This window comes from Panthera onca, chromosome B4 (genome assembly GCF_046562875.1).
Source record: "Panthera onca isolate mPanOnc1 chromosome B4, mPanOnc1 haplotype 2, whole genome shotgun sequence".
In the NCBI taxonomy this organism is placed as follows: Eukaryota; Metazoa; Chordata; class Mammalia; order Carnivora; family Felidae; genus Panthera; species Panthera onca.
Genome location: NC_138345.1, coordinates 90,533,869 through 90,549,252, shown reverse-complemented (window position 1 = coordinate 90,549,252; position 15,384 = coordinate 90,533,869). Strand labels below are relative to the sequence as shown.

The 15,384-nt window shown below is 44.1% G+C and overlaps 1 pseudogene; it reads left to right on the top strand.

Moving 5' to 3' along the window:
• The first annotated feature begins 983 nt into the window (after window positions 1-983).
• Window positions 984-2,241, top strand: LOC132660296 (metaxin-1 pseudogene; annotated as a pseudogene).
• Window positions 2,242-15,384: the final 13,143 nt, after the last annotated feature.

Here is a 15,384-nt window from a genome sequence, read left to right as displayed (position 1 = left end):
CAAAAGAGATCAAGGATGGATAACCAGGAGGCTGCAGCCACTCATCCCAATAAAACGTTTCTGAACCTGAGCCAGTTTGGGGACATGTAACGCAGTGGCTAAAGAGGCTAGGTCCCCAGAAAGAAGGACCCTGCAATACCACAGCAAGTGAACACAGTAATGATTCCACTGCCCTTCTCGAAAGAAGCTTATGGGCCACTTACTAGGGAAAAGGCACGATGCCAACCAGAGGCTCAAAGCATTGCTTTGCCTCCCTATGAGTATGTGATCACATGGGAGTCAAATAATAAAATAAATGGACTTCTGGCTTGTGTCTGGTTCCCAATGAGTCCACTGGGATTGTGGACAAACCCAGTGGTCATTTCCCTGGTCCCCAAATTGAAATAGAATTTGTAATTGAAATAGAGATACTTTGTAGCTGGCTGACAGCTCCATTGATCTCTGGGCCTAGGGGGGTCAGAGCTATCCCAGAGACCAGGAATAGTTAAATAGAAGTCTCTGAAACTGGCCCCTCCCTTCAACCCAAATAGTCAAAAACCATACTGCATGCCAGAGAAATGACCTAAGTTAGGGAGGGAAAGAATGTTTGGGCTCACTCTATATTTCTTATCGAGATCAATATGCTTCCTAGCTGGGTCCCTTTAGGAACCGGACATCAAGTTTATTTCATCTCCAAGGCCTCCAAACTGAAAAAATAATTGCTAATGATGATTTCATTACAGTCATTATAATCCACTTCTATTAGGATGAAACTACTTGAAAAATCCACAAAAACTTTTAAAATCGGATTGTGCCTTTCTATAGTCTCAGGTGCTCTTATAAAAACACATTCAACTAAAGAGTGCTAATACTGTTTGCTAGAAAAAGAGAGCTTTTCCTTAAAAAAAAAAAAAAAAAAAGAACAAAAACAGAAAAGCAAACAAAACAACAAACAAGCCAAAAAACAAGCTACACGTTTTCATCCGGGACAGAGTGGGGGTAAGATGGCAGCACCCAGGGAGCTGGTCAGGGGGCTACGGTCAGTGGATCGGGACAGAGTGGCTGTGAGGACCTATGCCAGATTTACCGGTGCCCCACTCAAGGTGCGCAAGGTCACCAACTCCTGGTGGAGCCCTTCAGGAACTCTGCCTGCCCTTCGGACTCGTCAGGGAGAGGCCATCTTGAGGCCACACAAGGTCACCACTCACCTTGGAAAAGAGAAGTACAAAGCCAATAAATGAGATCTCACCCTGGCAGGGAGCAGACCCCTTGGCCTTCATGTCTCCGCTGGGAGGGAAGCTGCGCCCCGCACGCTTGAGTAGACACCAAGAACCACGGGGACGTGCCCCGGAAGTGGTATGCAGCGGCCATGCCCTTTCCCCTCAACTTCTTCCTTCCTGGCTGCAGGCAGTGGCAGTTCCCCGTCTGCGGCTGCTGTGGGGGGAGCTCAGGCTTGAGAACGGGGAAGAGCTGGAGCAGGAGCTGGAGCAAGAGACGCGGGGACGCCCGACCCTGCTGTCTCAGCACCTAGGCTCTCAGACATTCTTTTTTGGAGATGCCTCCACCGCCCTGGACACCTTGGTCTTTGGCTTCTTGACCTGCTGCTGCAGGCAAAGCTGCCCAGTGGGAAGGCGCAGGCTCACCTTCCTGACTGCGCGACCTCTGTGCCTACTGCACCCACATCCTCAACCTCTGCTTCCCCTGGGATGGAGCTGGGGTGCCACCTCCATGTCAGACGGTGACTGTGGAGAAACCACAGCCCACGGGTGCTGGCGGGACCGGCAGCCATGATGGTCTACGCCTCGCTCGGTAGCGTTGTTTCTATCCAGCAACGCCTGCTCCGACCCCAGGCACGCAGTCCCTGGGCACAGTTGAGGACGATGAAGAGGAATAATTAATTCGTCCTCTTGCGCCCAGGACTGATTTTTCTACTGGCATGCATTCCAGAAGCCCCTGTGTTTCCCCGTTGTTGGTAGCCTGGAAATGGGGTGCCCACTCCCAGAAGAGAGCTGTCCACACTGAGAAGAGAAACCAAAAAGCTATTTTCATTAAGTGTGTGTATGTGTATAAGGTATGTGTCACCATTGGAGGAAGATTTTTGACATTTCGGTCAAGCGGCCTTCATAGATCGTTTCTAAAAGAGTGGGCTTAGGGCGCCTGGGTGGCTCCCGCGGTTAAGCCTTCGACTTTTGATGTCAGCTCAGGTCGTGATTTCACGGTTGGTAAGATAGAGCTCCAGGTCAGGCTCCGTGCTAACCGTGCAGAGCCTGCTTGGGATTCTCTCTCTCCCCCTCCCTCTCCCTCTCCCTCTGCCTCTCCCTCTCCCTCTGCCTCTCCCTTGCTCTTTCTCGCTCTCAAAATAAATACATGAACATTTAAAAGGGTAAACGTGGTTCCTTAGAGATTTCGCTTCGGTCAACGAGACGGCAAGAGTACACTGAAAGGATTCTCAGAAATTACAGATTGTATCTTTCTCATATCCCTGCATACTTCCCACAACTAATGCATTGTTTGGCAGGAGGCAATGAAAATCTCAGGGCTCCGGCAGCTCACAAATAGTTCTAATTTCTGAAGTATTTCCATAAATGTTCATGAGTTCTCCATATTCACCTTCTCAGGGTAGACAAGGCCCTGCCCTGTTTGACCTCTTCTCCATTCTGGGTGCCTTCTCAAATGGTTGAAAATATAACAGGACCCGAGAACATTTATTTCGAATTATTTGCACGTCAGCCATTTTTGCTCTTAAAACACAAAAACCGAAAGCCATGGAATTTACATTCGACCCTTTTTTGTGATTAATGCGGTGTTCTGTGTAAGTGTGGATGAAAACAGTTAATATGTGTGAATCACTTAATTCCAGGCAGTAGCAAAGACCTCTAAAATACTCTGAACAAGGCTGAATTATTATTATTATCATCATCATTATTATTATCTAAGAGATTTCGACCACATACTCCCGGTCATAGAGCACCTACGTTTTATTTTGGACAAGACAGTGATTTTGACTCCCACCTCCCCCCACCCCCCACCCCCGGCCCTGCCCCAGTGTTTTCAACTTTTAAAATTAGTTGGTAACATTGAAAAACTCAGGGCCTTACAAATCTCGGATGTTTTAGCTGCTGGATCCACCTTCTCCCGTGGCACGGTCATCAGGCACCGACTCTGGCTAGTCTCCAGTTCACCGCACTCCTCCCCACACCCTATAGTCCCTCACACTGAAACAGGGCACCGGGAGCCATTTTGTGTACCATTTCCTGTAGTCTGTTTTCATAACTGTTTTTTTTTCGTTTTCTTTTTCTTCCTCAATGTTTCTAGTCCCCGTGGGCATTTCAGTTTCAATGCCTATCAAAGGGTGCAATGTTTGCAATTGAAAGGGACCTCATAGTGCCGTTCTATCACTTTTCCCCCTTCTCCTTTTTGCTTCTGTCACTGCATGATCGCTACTACCAACCAGCCCGTGTCCCGTGAAGCCTTTACCTTGGTCCCATATACCCTCCTGGGAAGACAGAGTGTGGCCTCTGTGCCCAGTAACCTGACACAATTTTCTGGGCATAGTCATTGTTGCAAATATAACTTCTCCTAGTGAGTGGATCCAACACAAGGCTGTTTCATAGAACCTGGGAGCTTTTACACTTGTTCCCAGCCCATTCCCCCAAAATAACTCCCCCACTCTATAATCACATTTACACTCATGACATGGAGAAGGTAGAAGGTAAAAAATTCCTTTTAGCAAGAATTCTATGGCTGTGTATTAGGTACAGTTCCAAACAAAAAATAACTTAGGCAATCCGGAAGGAATCGATTGTTTAGTGTTCTGTAATTGAAAAGTTATAAAGTATTTTAACTTGCACTTTTTAACTCCTTACTGCGTTAGCATTTAGACAGCCTATGTTAACTTATATCCACTCTAACTTTTATAAGTTAGCTTGTCTTTTCAGGACTAAGAGTTACCAGTTAGAATTGAGGATCACAAGCTTGGCATTCAAGTCTGTATGGAATACTTCCATATTTAATTCCCAAAGTCACTCTAAGTTTTGGTTGTTGCTGTTTGTCCTCAGAAAGGCCCCGTACCAACAAATGTGACTTCATTCTGTCAAGTAGCAATTCGCTGGAATATTGCAGATCTGAATGTATTCAGAAAATCTTCAAAATATACATTTGTAATTGGCTGACTGACAGATTCTACGTCAATGGGTTATAAGGAGAAACCATACTTCTAGCTTTGTTCTTCCAGTGCTCTTCAAATTTGACTTCTGGATCCCTTCCCTCCTCCACCCTCCCCAAGATGAAATATCGCTTCGCTTTTCCATTGCTCTTGGATAGTAAACGAATAGTCCTTCATTCTGGCATTTAAAATGACCCAGTCTATACGCTCATGACTGCTAGTCCAGTGCACTGTAAAAACCATCGTAATCCAAATTAAAGTATTCTCTGTAGACTGGAGTTGGGCCTGGGCACTGCTGTTTTTACCCCCTTTTCCTCACTTACCTTCTTCCCTCTAGCTGCCGTTCCTGACCCTTGTACAGTAAGATTGGATCAAGGAGCAGAAAAGATTAAAGAGCTGTGACAAGGCATTAACCGGTCTGGGGAGGCAGACGCTCCCGACTGATTTCTTTCTCAGTCAAGGCTATTGTTAGCTCGTCAGTGAGGCTTCACCAGGGACCTCTGACTGCTACCACCTTGACGTAGTGAGCTGTCTGATTAACACTGCCCCCTTGAAGGGCTTTTGGGCACTACTCTGTTAGGGTCACATCATCCCTCCAGGTAATCACTTGCTTACTGAGCAAGATCCCCTCTAAGGCAACCCCAGCCTGGCTCCCTTTTATATAGTCCACATCTGAACTCCAAGAAACATTCACCTTTCCCTACCATCAGTGGAAGTAAACTTTATTCTTTTTTTTTTTTAATTTTTTTTAATGCTTATTTATTTTTGAGACAGAGAGAGACAGAGCATGAGCAGAGGAGGGGCAGAGAGTGAGGGAGACACAGAATCCGAAGCAGGCTCCAGGCTCCGAGCTGTCCGCACAGAGCCCGACGCGGGGCTCGAACTCATGAACCGTGAGATCATGACCTGAGCCAAAGTTGGACGCTCAACTGACTGAGCCACCCAGGCGCCCCTAAACTTTATTCTATTATAGTCTTCTTTACTCTGTAATCAGACACAGTGGTGTGGCAACAGCCATAGTCTTTATACTTACTGTTCTTTGTGGACCTCAGATACCAGTCCTTATGATGTTTCCAAACTCCAGGAGGTGTGTATTAGTCCCCTGAGACATCCCCTTAAAGTCCCTGTTGTGTGTGTTGAGGTACACTCCAACAATTTTTTTTTTCCAAGGAAATTCTCTCCCCGCCTCTTCCAGCCCAACTGGAAGGTGATGCTGGCCAACTTGGGTTCGCCCCCTTTGCAAGTGCCACATGGGTGGTCTAGCACCTCATATTTTAACACAGGGTACTTGCAGCCAATTGCTTTATTCTTGGATTTTGGTGCCCCTGCCAAAACTGGAGCAGAATGACCCCAATTTTATCATCTAGTTACATAGTCAATCTTCTTGACTTCGGCTCAGTGGTATGCTGGTGAACCGTGGCCATTATTAATATTTAAATGATGTAAATCTACAATTACATAGATTATATATATATATATATATATATATATTTTTTAACATTTATTTTTATTTTTGAGACAGAGAGAGACAGAGCATGAACGGGGGAGGGTCAGAGAGAGGGAGACACAGAATCCGAAACAGGCTCCAGGTTCCGAGCTGTCAGCACAGAGCCCGACGCGGGGCTCGAACTCACGGACCGCGAGATCATGACCTGAGCCGAAGTCGGCCGCTTAACCGACTGAGCCACCCAGGCTCCCCAGATTATATATTTTTTTTAAAAAAGGTAACAAGGGCTCAAAGGCATCGCTTTCTAATTATTTCACTTCATTTTGTTATTATCTCCTGCTTTTGAGATTATTGGTCTCTCATCTCTGTATGGTAAAATTAACATATGATGGTGTACCACTTTACGTTTCTTCCCAACTCAGCATTCCGTGGCTCATTGTGACAGGTAGAAATTCGCTACGGAGAGAGTATTTACACCAAGGAAATCGGCAAATGTAACAAATCAGGTGCTCCCCGCCCCCCACCCCCCATCTTGTGGTTAAACATTTGCCAATTCACCACTGCTTAGTACACACTCCTCAGAGATGCGGAAAAACTAGCAAGATAGCAGGTGCAGTCCACTCCCAGGCAGCTCATTTCAATATAAAAGGGCTACTTTGTAAGTGCTAACCTTTCCCAAGATCAATAGATTCAGCACGTCTCTCTCTCCCGTGCTTGCAGTTCTTGGGAGATCAAATTGGTTCCTCCTCACAGGTATCCACCCTTAATACATTTTCAAGTAAAAGTCTGAGATTAGACAAAGAAGCTCCCGCAGCTGCACATTCCTTGGCAGCCCACATCATAAATGCTTTTGCAAAAATGCCTCACCCAATTTTTTAAACTGTTCTGGGCTACAGTTAATAGATGATGAAAATAATGACTTTTAAATATGCCACTGCGCAATTAGGCCACTAAAGCAACGGAGACACTTCGAGGAGCTCGAGCCTAGGCAATAAGACAAAGATACCTGCAGGAGGAGAGCAAAATATCTACAGGAAAAAGGTAGAGCTTGCAGGTCAAAATTTGCATCTACACAGTCAAATGGAATAAATGTGAATGACACTGTAAAAGAAACAACCTCTCACTTCTTACTCAGTAGTATACATTTGAGCATTAAAGAATCTTTTCATGTTGATTTGCTCCACATTTGGTGGGGGGTGGGGGGGAAGAGCGAAGGACACCATTGTTTCTCAGAGGTCGGGAGAGGGTAGGGAATGCTCATTCTCTAAAAGTGGAATCTTTTTCACAAATTTTAGAAGGAACTTGTTGACATGATAGTTATTCACTTTAAAGAAAATAATGTGAAAGCGAAGCAAAATTATGAGGCATACAGAACGGGATTGTTGCTGAATGGGAGGACCTCTTTTATGAACTTGACCCCCTGCTTGACTCTGTCCTGAGCTCTCTCATGTTGATACGTAAAGCTAGAAATAACCTTGTCCATCTGCCCTATGAGGAGTATTTCCCAGCGTGGACCAGTGTGACCGTATTGCTTATGGCCACCCTCCCTCTGATTGGCTGCCCCCTTGCACTGAGCCGGGAGTAAAATATCACCTCTCAAAAATCACCTTTGGATAGCACTTTATATCCTACAGAGGACATCCATGCACACCATTTCAGATAAGCTTCATAGCCACTCTGTCAAGTAGGAAAGACAAGTATTATTGGCTCTTCTTTAATTTAATTTAATTTATTTAAATTTTATTTATTTCATCGTATTTTTTCATCATGGTAAGAGTACTCTTTAATTTCCATCCTCCCCCCTCCCCCCCCCAAGCCTGGTAACCATCAGTTTGCTCTCTATGGTTAAGGGTCTGTCTTTTGTTTTGTTTCTCTCTCTCTCTCTCTCTCTTGTTTTTTTTTTCTTTTGCTCATTTGTTTTGTTTCTTAAATTCCACATATGAGTGAGATCATGTGGTATTTGTCTTTCTCTGAGTTATTTCGCTTAGCATTATGCTCTCTAGCTCCCTCTATGTTGTCGCAAATAGCAAGGTTTCGTTCTTTTGATTTCTTCCAAGTCAGCGGGTGAATCTTCCTGACCTCTGCCAAATGGAGTCCTCAGTACCACAACGCGATTATGGGAACGACGACCCGATCCCATTCCCATGTCCCCTTCACACTTGAGGAAGGGATTATACAGAATGTGAAACACCAGAGGAGTGGGAGTCTTGGGGGCCATCTTGGAATTCTGCCTACCACGGGGCCTGAACCTGACACACAGAGAGAACGTCGACTCTCACCTGCACCTGCTAGCTTCGGGACTTCTTCGAGCCTCACGTTCCTCAAAATTGGGGCAATCCTACTCAGAGAATTATTGGGAGAAAAAGAAGTGCTAGCATCTGGACAGTGTTAAACATATGAAACACGTTCACTAAATACTTTCTCCTGCCCTTGCCACTGCATGCCAATGGCTTGTACTGTTGCATGCAGGTACCCCAGGTTAGCTCAGTTGTTTTTTTTTTTTTATGACTATATTAATAGTTACAAGGCAGCATGTTGCAAACTATATTTAACCTTGTGCACCCACAGTGGAACACAGAAAGTAAAAAAGGATACTAGTTGATCTTACGTATCCCATCCCGATAAGAATCTCCTGTATTAGATGCTTCTTGTGTTACCTCACTGAACCCTAATAACACTGTGCAGTAGGTATCCGTATCCCCATTTAACAGGCCAGGAGACTGAGTTCCAGTGCACAACATGAATAAGTGGCAGAGTTCATGACTATGGATCCCGGCTTGCAGCAGGGTATCCCACGAAAGAGCCACTGAGAAACCAAGACTTTGACGCGCTGGCGTGTGTGTGTGTGTGTGTGTGTGTGTGTGTGTGTGTGTGTGCCTGATTCATCAGGAAGGAATGCGAAGAATTTCCCCTCCCCTCAGGGAGAAGGCTGGGCCCCTTTACCCTCAACAGAGAGTGCACAGATTTTAAAATGTTGCAAAGGGCCATCAATTTCTATTGTGAGAAAAGAGGAACTAAAAGAATATTTTGTGAATAAGGACTCAGGAGAGAGGGACTGGTGAATTACTGATCCTGATCTGTTTCTGCCACTATTCAGCGCTATTTTTAAGGCTCAAAATAATCCTTTCGTGGTTGTGGAGGCAAAGTCATTACTTCCATATCTTTTAAAACCTTGGAACATGAAACAAGATCGGTAACACAGTTATTTAACTCTACTAAAAAAAAAGCAAGAAAACAAAACTTGCTGAACAAATTTTCTTACCCCAAGCATGATTATTTCTAATTGAAGAGAAGATATACTCATTTAGGAAGACTCCTCCAAAGCCCTCAAAAAGGACAGGAGACTTGATAACTGACAAGGCAAAATTTATGCTGCAAAAGAATTCTTACTTTAGTTTAAAGATCTTCTGAAAAAGGGAGAACACGAACATAGCAGTATTAACATGGATGCAGGGAACCCTCCAATGACATGGCCATTTATACTTTAGAAAATGACAGAAGGGGAACATGAACTAGAAACATTTTCTTTGAAATAAAAACTACATCTTTCTAGGAATGAAAGGTCTCTGTAGAAAGGAAAAGCAAAGCGTTCAAAAAGATGTCAAAGTTATGGAATAAGAGATGGAAATCTTTGAAGCTGAAGGCATGAAAGTGTTTGGAGAGAGATGATTCCCATTTCTTCATCATTTCACCAACTAGTACAAAGTCAGAGAGAGCTTTTCAGCAGCTGGCTCACTTAGATTTTATTTACAGAGGATTTAGCTCTGAAGAATAAGGAATACGCTGGATCTAAAAAGATTTTCAAAAGATTTTTTAAAAAGATTTTCATTGGCTGAAAATGAACATTTTCTAATAAGATAAAGGTCACAGACCTTTGCTTGGGTACAAATATCTAACTGTAAGTAAAAGTTCAGACACTTGAATTAGCAATAATATGCTGTGGGCAGATTGTGTTACCTACCCATTTCCATTTTCCCTTCTTTGTTTAATTAAAAAAAAAAAAAAATTACCTGGGTGGCATGCCTGGGTGGCTCAGTCAGTTAAGCTTCTGACTTTGGCTTAGGTCATGATCTCATGATTTGTGGGTTCAAGCCCCACATCCAGCTCTGTGCTGACAGCTCAGAGCCTGGAGCCTGCTTCAGATTCTGTCTCCCTCTCTCTCTGCCCCTCCCCTGCTCACACTCTGTCTCTCTCTCTCAAAAACAAACATAAAATTTTTTTTTATTTAATTTATCAATGAACATACAATATTATATTAGTTTCACTTCGCTTCTTCCTTAATAAAATTTGGATTTTATTTGGAACAGCAATATGTCTAGCTGGGATTATATTTGCTAGTCTCCTGCAAAGAAAGGTTTGGCCAATGAGATATAAATAGAACCTTTTGCAAATAGTTTTTTAAGATATTTATTTAAAGGGTATTGATTCCTGTAGGACGGGTATCTTTGTGCATCTTGCCCTTCCCCTTCTCCTGCCTGGAACATAGATGTAATGGCTGGAGCTCTAGCCACCATGTTGTGTCATTAATGATGGACATGAGTAAGGGTAGCAGAGAAGAAAATTAAGGGAACACTGTATCCCGATGACATCATGGAGCCTTTATATCAGCTCTAACCTGTACTATCTCAGGACTTCTTTCATGTGAGAGAATAGACTCTTAATTGGTTATCCCTCTAGTCAGGTATCTGTTACGAGCAGAGGAACTCAAATCCTGATACTGGCCAGCAATACAATGTGATTATGAAAATGGTCCAAGTTCTCTGAGACCGCACTCACAAACATTTTGTATCTGGGTAACAGCACACAAAACAAGACAACACCAACCGAGCAACAGCAATGAAAATGGACTGATGCCAGAATTTCCTTCTACCACAAGCTCACACAAAGAGGCCAAAATTAATTTCCTCACGGGCCTGAGGGAGTGTGATACTTACTGGCCTGATGCAGACTTCAGAAAATCAAAAGATATGCTTAAAGGGTAAAGGCAAACATGGCTGGCCCTGGGGAGGGTAAGTTCTGCTAGCCTGAGAAGAGACTGGAGGAGACTTTGCAGCACTCCGGGGAGTTCACAGTCACAGAAAAAAATGGCTGCACAGCGCATTGAGGAAAGCTGGGCACCAGCCATCAGAGCTTTCATTCTAGTTTTGGCAAAGACGAATGCCCAAGAGTGGCGTGAAAGGAAAAGAACCTCCTGTCTTTACAGGGACTTGGATAATGAAACTCTCCTGGGGGCCCATGATGGCCTGAAGATAAGAGGCACATTCGTCAATGTCCAGGACCCAGATAATACCTCCCCAACCTGAACCCTACCCTTCTGTGACCCCACAGAGGCAATAATGAATAAAAGATAGTGAATTTTTCATCAGTATAATGAAGGAAGACTCAAAGTTTTCCGTTTGATTTAGAAAAGCACTTTCTTGCATCATATTTTTACGGCGTGTTATTAAAAAGGAAAAAAAAAAAAAGGCAGTGATGGTTCTGCTCAGCTTTGCCCACAGCACTTCATGAGTAACCAGAGAGAACAATGGGATAATGTACTAAATACAGCTGGTTGCCCCCGGCATTCATTGTTCCGTCTTCTTTTCTTCTTCTTCTTCTTCTTCTTCTTCTTCTTCTTCATTATCTTCTTCTTCTTCTTCTTTTTAATGTTATTTATTTTTGAAAGAGAGGGAGAGAGGGAGAGAGAGAGAGACAGAGCGTGAGCAGGGGAGGGGCAGAGAGAGAGGGAGACCGAATCTAAGCAGGCCCCAGGCTCTGAGCTGTCAGCACAGAGCCCGATGCCCCAGGTTCACACTCACGAACCGCGAGATCATGACCTGAGCCAAAGCCAGACACCTAACCAACTGAACCACCCAGGCGCCTCTTTTGGCCCGTCTTCTAAAGCAACAGTATCTCCAGCTTGTAGCAGGGCGTATGGCTCCCTAGAATCCTTGCTTTCCTCCATGTCGCTTCCCTACAGGTGCAGGCATGTCACTACGTTTGAGTCATGGGACAGGAGCAGAAGCGGCAGTTTCTGGGCCCCTCTCCGAAGGGATGGCCCGCGTGCACAGCTAAGTCCTGCTGCTCAGAACTTGGTGTTGCCCTAAGGATCTGGACATGGAAGCCGTGGAGAGAGAGCAACAAGCTAGATGGGGCCCAGCTCTGTGGAGTTGTGGAAGACCTTCCTTGCGGAAGACCAGGAAGACCGCTCAGCTGCAGCTTTAGACAGGGAAATCTACGAACGCCTTGTTTAAACCCGGTTTTCAGCCACGTTGTAGCAAAACCTGTTACAGAGGCTTGGGGAATCACAGGCACCTCAGTGTTGAAAGAGCTGGGTCTACCTACCCTGGAAGAGAGATCACTCAGAGAGACAAGGTGGCTGTCTTAAAAACCTGAAGCTTGGGGTGCCTGGGTGGCTCAGTCGTTTAAGCACCCGAGTTTGGCTCAGGTCGTGATCTCACAGTTTGTGGGTTCGAGCCCCACATCAGGCTCTGTGCTGACAGCTCAGAGCCTGGAGCCTGCTTCGGATTCTGTGTCTCCCTCTCTCTCTGCCCTTTCCCCGTTCACACTCTATCTCTCTCTCTCAAAAATAAATAAACATTAAAAATTTTTTTTTTAAACCTGAAATGTATTGCAGAAGAGAGATAAGCCTTATTACATGTGGTCCTAAGGAAGAAAATTCTAGAAAGACAAATATGGACAAAATGTAGGACAAACTGTGAGTATCACCTTTAATTGAAGTTAGTATATGACCTGGACAGTGTCACTGGCTCTGTGATCTGATGTGACTTATTAATTTAATCAAACTATTCTTCAGACTATAAGCTCAGTGAGGGCAGGGACACCTCCCTCCCACCTTAGACAGTACTGGTCTCTAGCAGGTACTGGATAAAAGTTTGGTATGTGGGTAAAAGGACAAAGCAGGGCTAGAATGGGGAGTGAGCGGCCTTTGTAGGTTCAGAGGAGTGAACTCTGAGGACAGTCCTGCCCCCAGTAGCAAGCAGAATTTCATTGCTTTTAAAATTCAGCCCCTTTTTTTGTTTGCTTAAGTCAAAGCACAATCTACTTTCAACAGTGAATGCTGGCAAAAGTGGCCATTATCACATAACAGAAGAATGTATGGGACAGTAATGATTCTAGGGAAGAGACAGGGAAATTCTCCATTTGCCTTCTCCAATGTGTGTGTGCATGTGTGGAAATATTTAAGGAGGAATACACCAGGAAATACGGCATCGGACCTTCCTCACTGCTGCTTTCAGATACGTGGACCTTGACCGTATTTCTCTTATTCCCTTCAGCCACATTTCAAGCCATGCCATCTTGATCCCATTCAGAAAGTTCGAACTTTCCAAGTAAAACTATATCAGATGTTTTGCTCGCAATCTTCTTTGTATTCCTTTCATCCCCCAAACTAATTCAGGTGTGCCCTGCTTTAAAAAGTCAAGTACAGTACACTAGAACCCAGACTTGCAACATATAAATTAGAGGGTGAGAATTTACATTACAAGAAGATTCTAAATGCATCGTCTTGGGAGAAAGACAAACACTGAAGCTAAACAACTTCATTAGAATGAAATCAAAACATCTCTGAAATGATGAAGCCAATCAGTAATAAATACTACTTTACAGACATAAAAATCACTTGAGACATCATTGTGATTAGGGCATTCATTGCAAATAGAAGTGATTAGATATCTCTGGAGTCTGGCAGTAAGGAAAAATCTATGACAGACAGAACTATTGTACAAAGAGAGCTCACCCTACATTGTATCGGAGAGAAATTATTATTTTAAATAAAATGGACTCACAGAAAATAATCGCAGTAACAACACAGTGTTTTCCATCATGCTTTTTATGAAAGAGCCCTTTGAATCAGTCATTGGGAACTAGATCGCTCATTCATTCATTTCGTCAACATCACTTAAAAGCCCACTGCCCCTGCCCCTAGGCTAGCTGCTGAGCATTCAAAGAGTAAGTCATGGAGGGACTTACAAGTTGTTCATGCAAAGGCAAGAAATCAGAATAGTTTATGGTGAGTGTAAAAAACTATTGCCAATTGCCTTGGTGGCTCAGTCGGTTGAGCGTCTGACATCGGCTCAGGTCATGATCTCGCTGTCCGTGAGTTCGAGCCCCACGTCGGGCTCTGTGCCGACAGCTCAGAGCCTGGAGCCTGCTTCGGATTCGGTGTCTCCCTCTCTCTCTGACCCTCCCCCATTCATGCTCTGTCTCTCTCTGTCTCAAAAATAAATAAACATTAAAAAAAAAAAACAAACTATTGCCAATCTGGAAATAAGCTTTCCAAAGAGCAGCTGTGGTTTAAGCCACCTCTTGTTCCTTGAGAATATAGTGACTTGATGCAAGGTCCTCTCCATCACTTGTCACCAGGTTACCTCAGGGTGGGCAGATGGCTCTCAGAAGAACAATCACAGTCTCTAAGGGTTTTCATTGTATTCTACAGCCGCCATGTTAATTGTTGACTCTGGGAGAGTTTTGCCTTTAGATTATGTTTTGCTTCAGTAGAAGATCTGGAAAGGAATAAGAAGGAGCAGCTTTGCTTTTTTTTTTTTTTTTTTTTTTTTTTAACTTAAGATGCATGATTTCCATAGAAGAAAATGGTCTTATCTAAAAACTGGAAGGACCTAAGGACCAAAAATGGCTACCATGGTTTCTCTGAAAGAAACTTTCCTTATACTGGATTAGTGGTAGAAACCAATGTTTTTTGATTACCTCCTACATGTTGGATATTGTTCTGGGAAAACTTACAAAAAAGGTTCTGCAAGGTAGCCATGATATGAATAACACTGCATTCTTATAGATAAAGAAAGTAAATCTTCGCTTAACCCATGTGTCAAAGTCTCAGAATAAGAAAATGGCAGAACCAGATTGGGAACTCTGGTGTTCTCCTGAAACTGAAGATAAACTTTCTATGTCCCACACTGTAGGAAAAGACTCCTTTCTTCTCCATAATTCTGGCAGTTGGAGCTGGCCGGAGGGACAGCACATGCCTTTTCTTTTTTTTTTTTTTTTTTTTTTTTTTTTAATTTTTTTTTTATGTTTATTTATTTTTGAGACAGAGAGAGACAGAGCATGAACGAGGGAGGGTCAGAGAGAGGGAGACACAGAATCCGAAACAGGCTCCAGGCTCTGAGCGGTCAGCACAGAGCCTGACGCGGGGCTCGAACTCACGGACCACGAGATCATGACCTGAGCCGAAGTCGGACGCTCAACCAACTGAGCCACCCAGGCGCCCCAGCACATGCCTTTTCATGTGTTCCTAATCCAGGGAGTATTTCTCTAGAGTAAGATCTTCAGACTGAGACCCAAACGATACAAAGGATGTATAGATGAGCGGGTACAACCGAAGGAGATTAAACCTTTGTCCAGGGAAGAGTGGGAAAGAGACTTGGAGAGTCTGACACCCTAACAAAAGGCCACTCTGAAGTAAGCTTCTTACAGAGAGCAGGAGCTGGGTATGGGGGGGGGGGGTGTTGTCTGGCCATGAAGTAGGGTAAGCCAGGGAGACCAACCTTAGTGGGTGGAGTATGAACAGGAAGTAGAGTACCTCAGTCTGACTGATAAGTTTGGAAGGAGAAGCTGGGCATGCATTTACCAGCCTTTCCTCTTCCTTGTGTCTTTAGGATCTACCAGTCTGTGAGAAGATAGCATATTGCTTTTACACGTTACAAGGTTTACAGTTGCAAGTTCCCTCTTGAGGCAGGAGTTATGGTTGCCAGATGCCAACCATAACTGGGTTGGTAAATCTGTCTCATTCCGGAAGCCAACTTGCTGATAGAGGAAACACTCACCGATATCT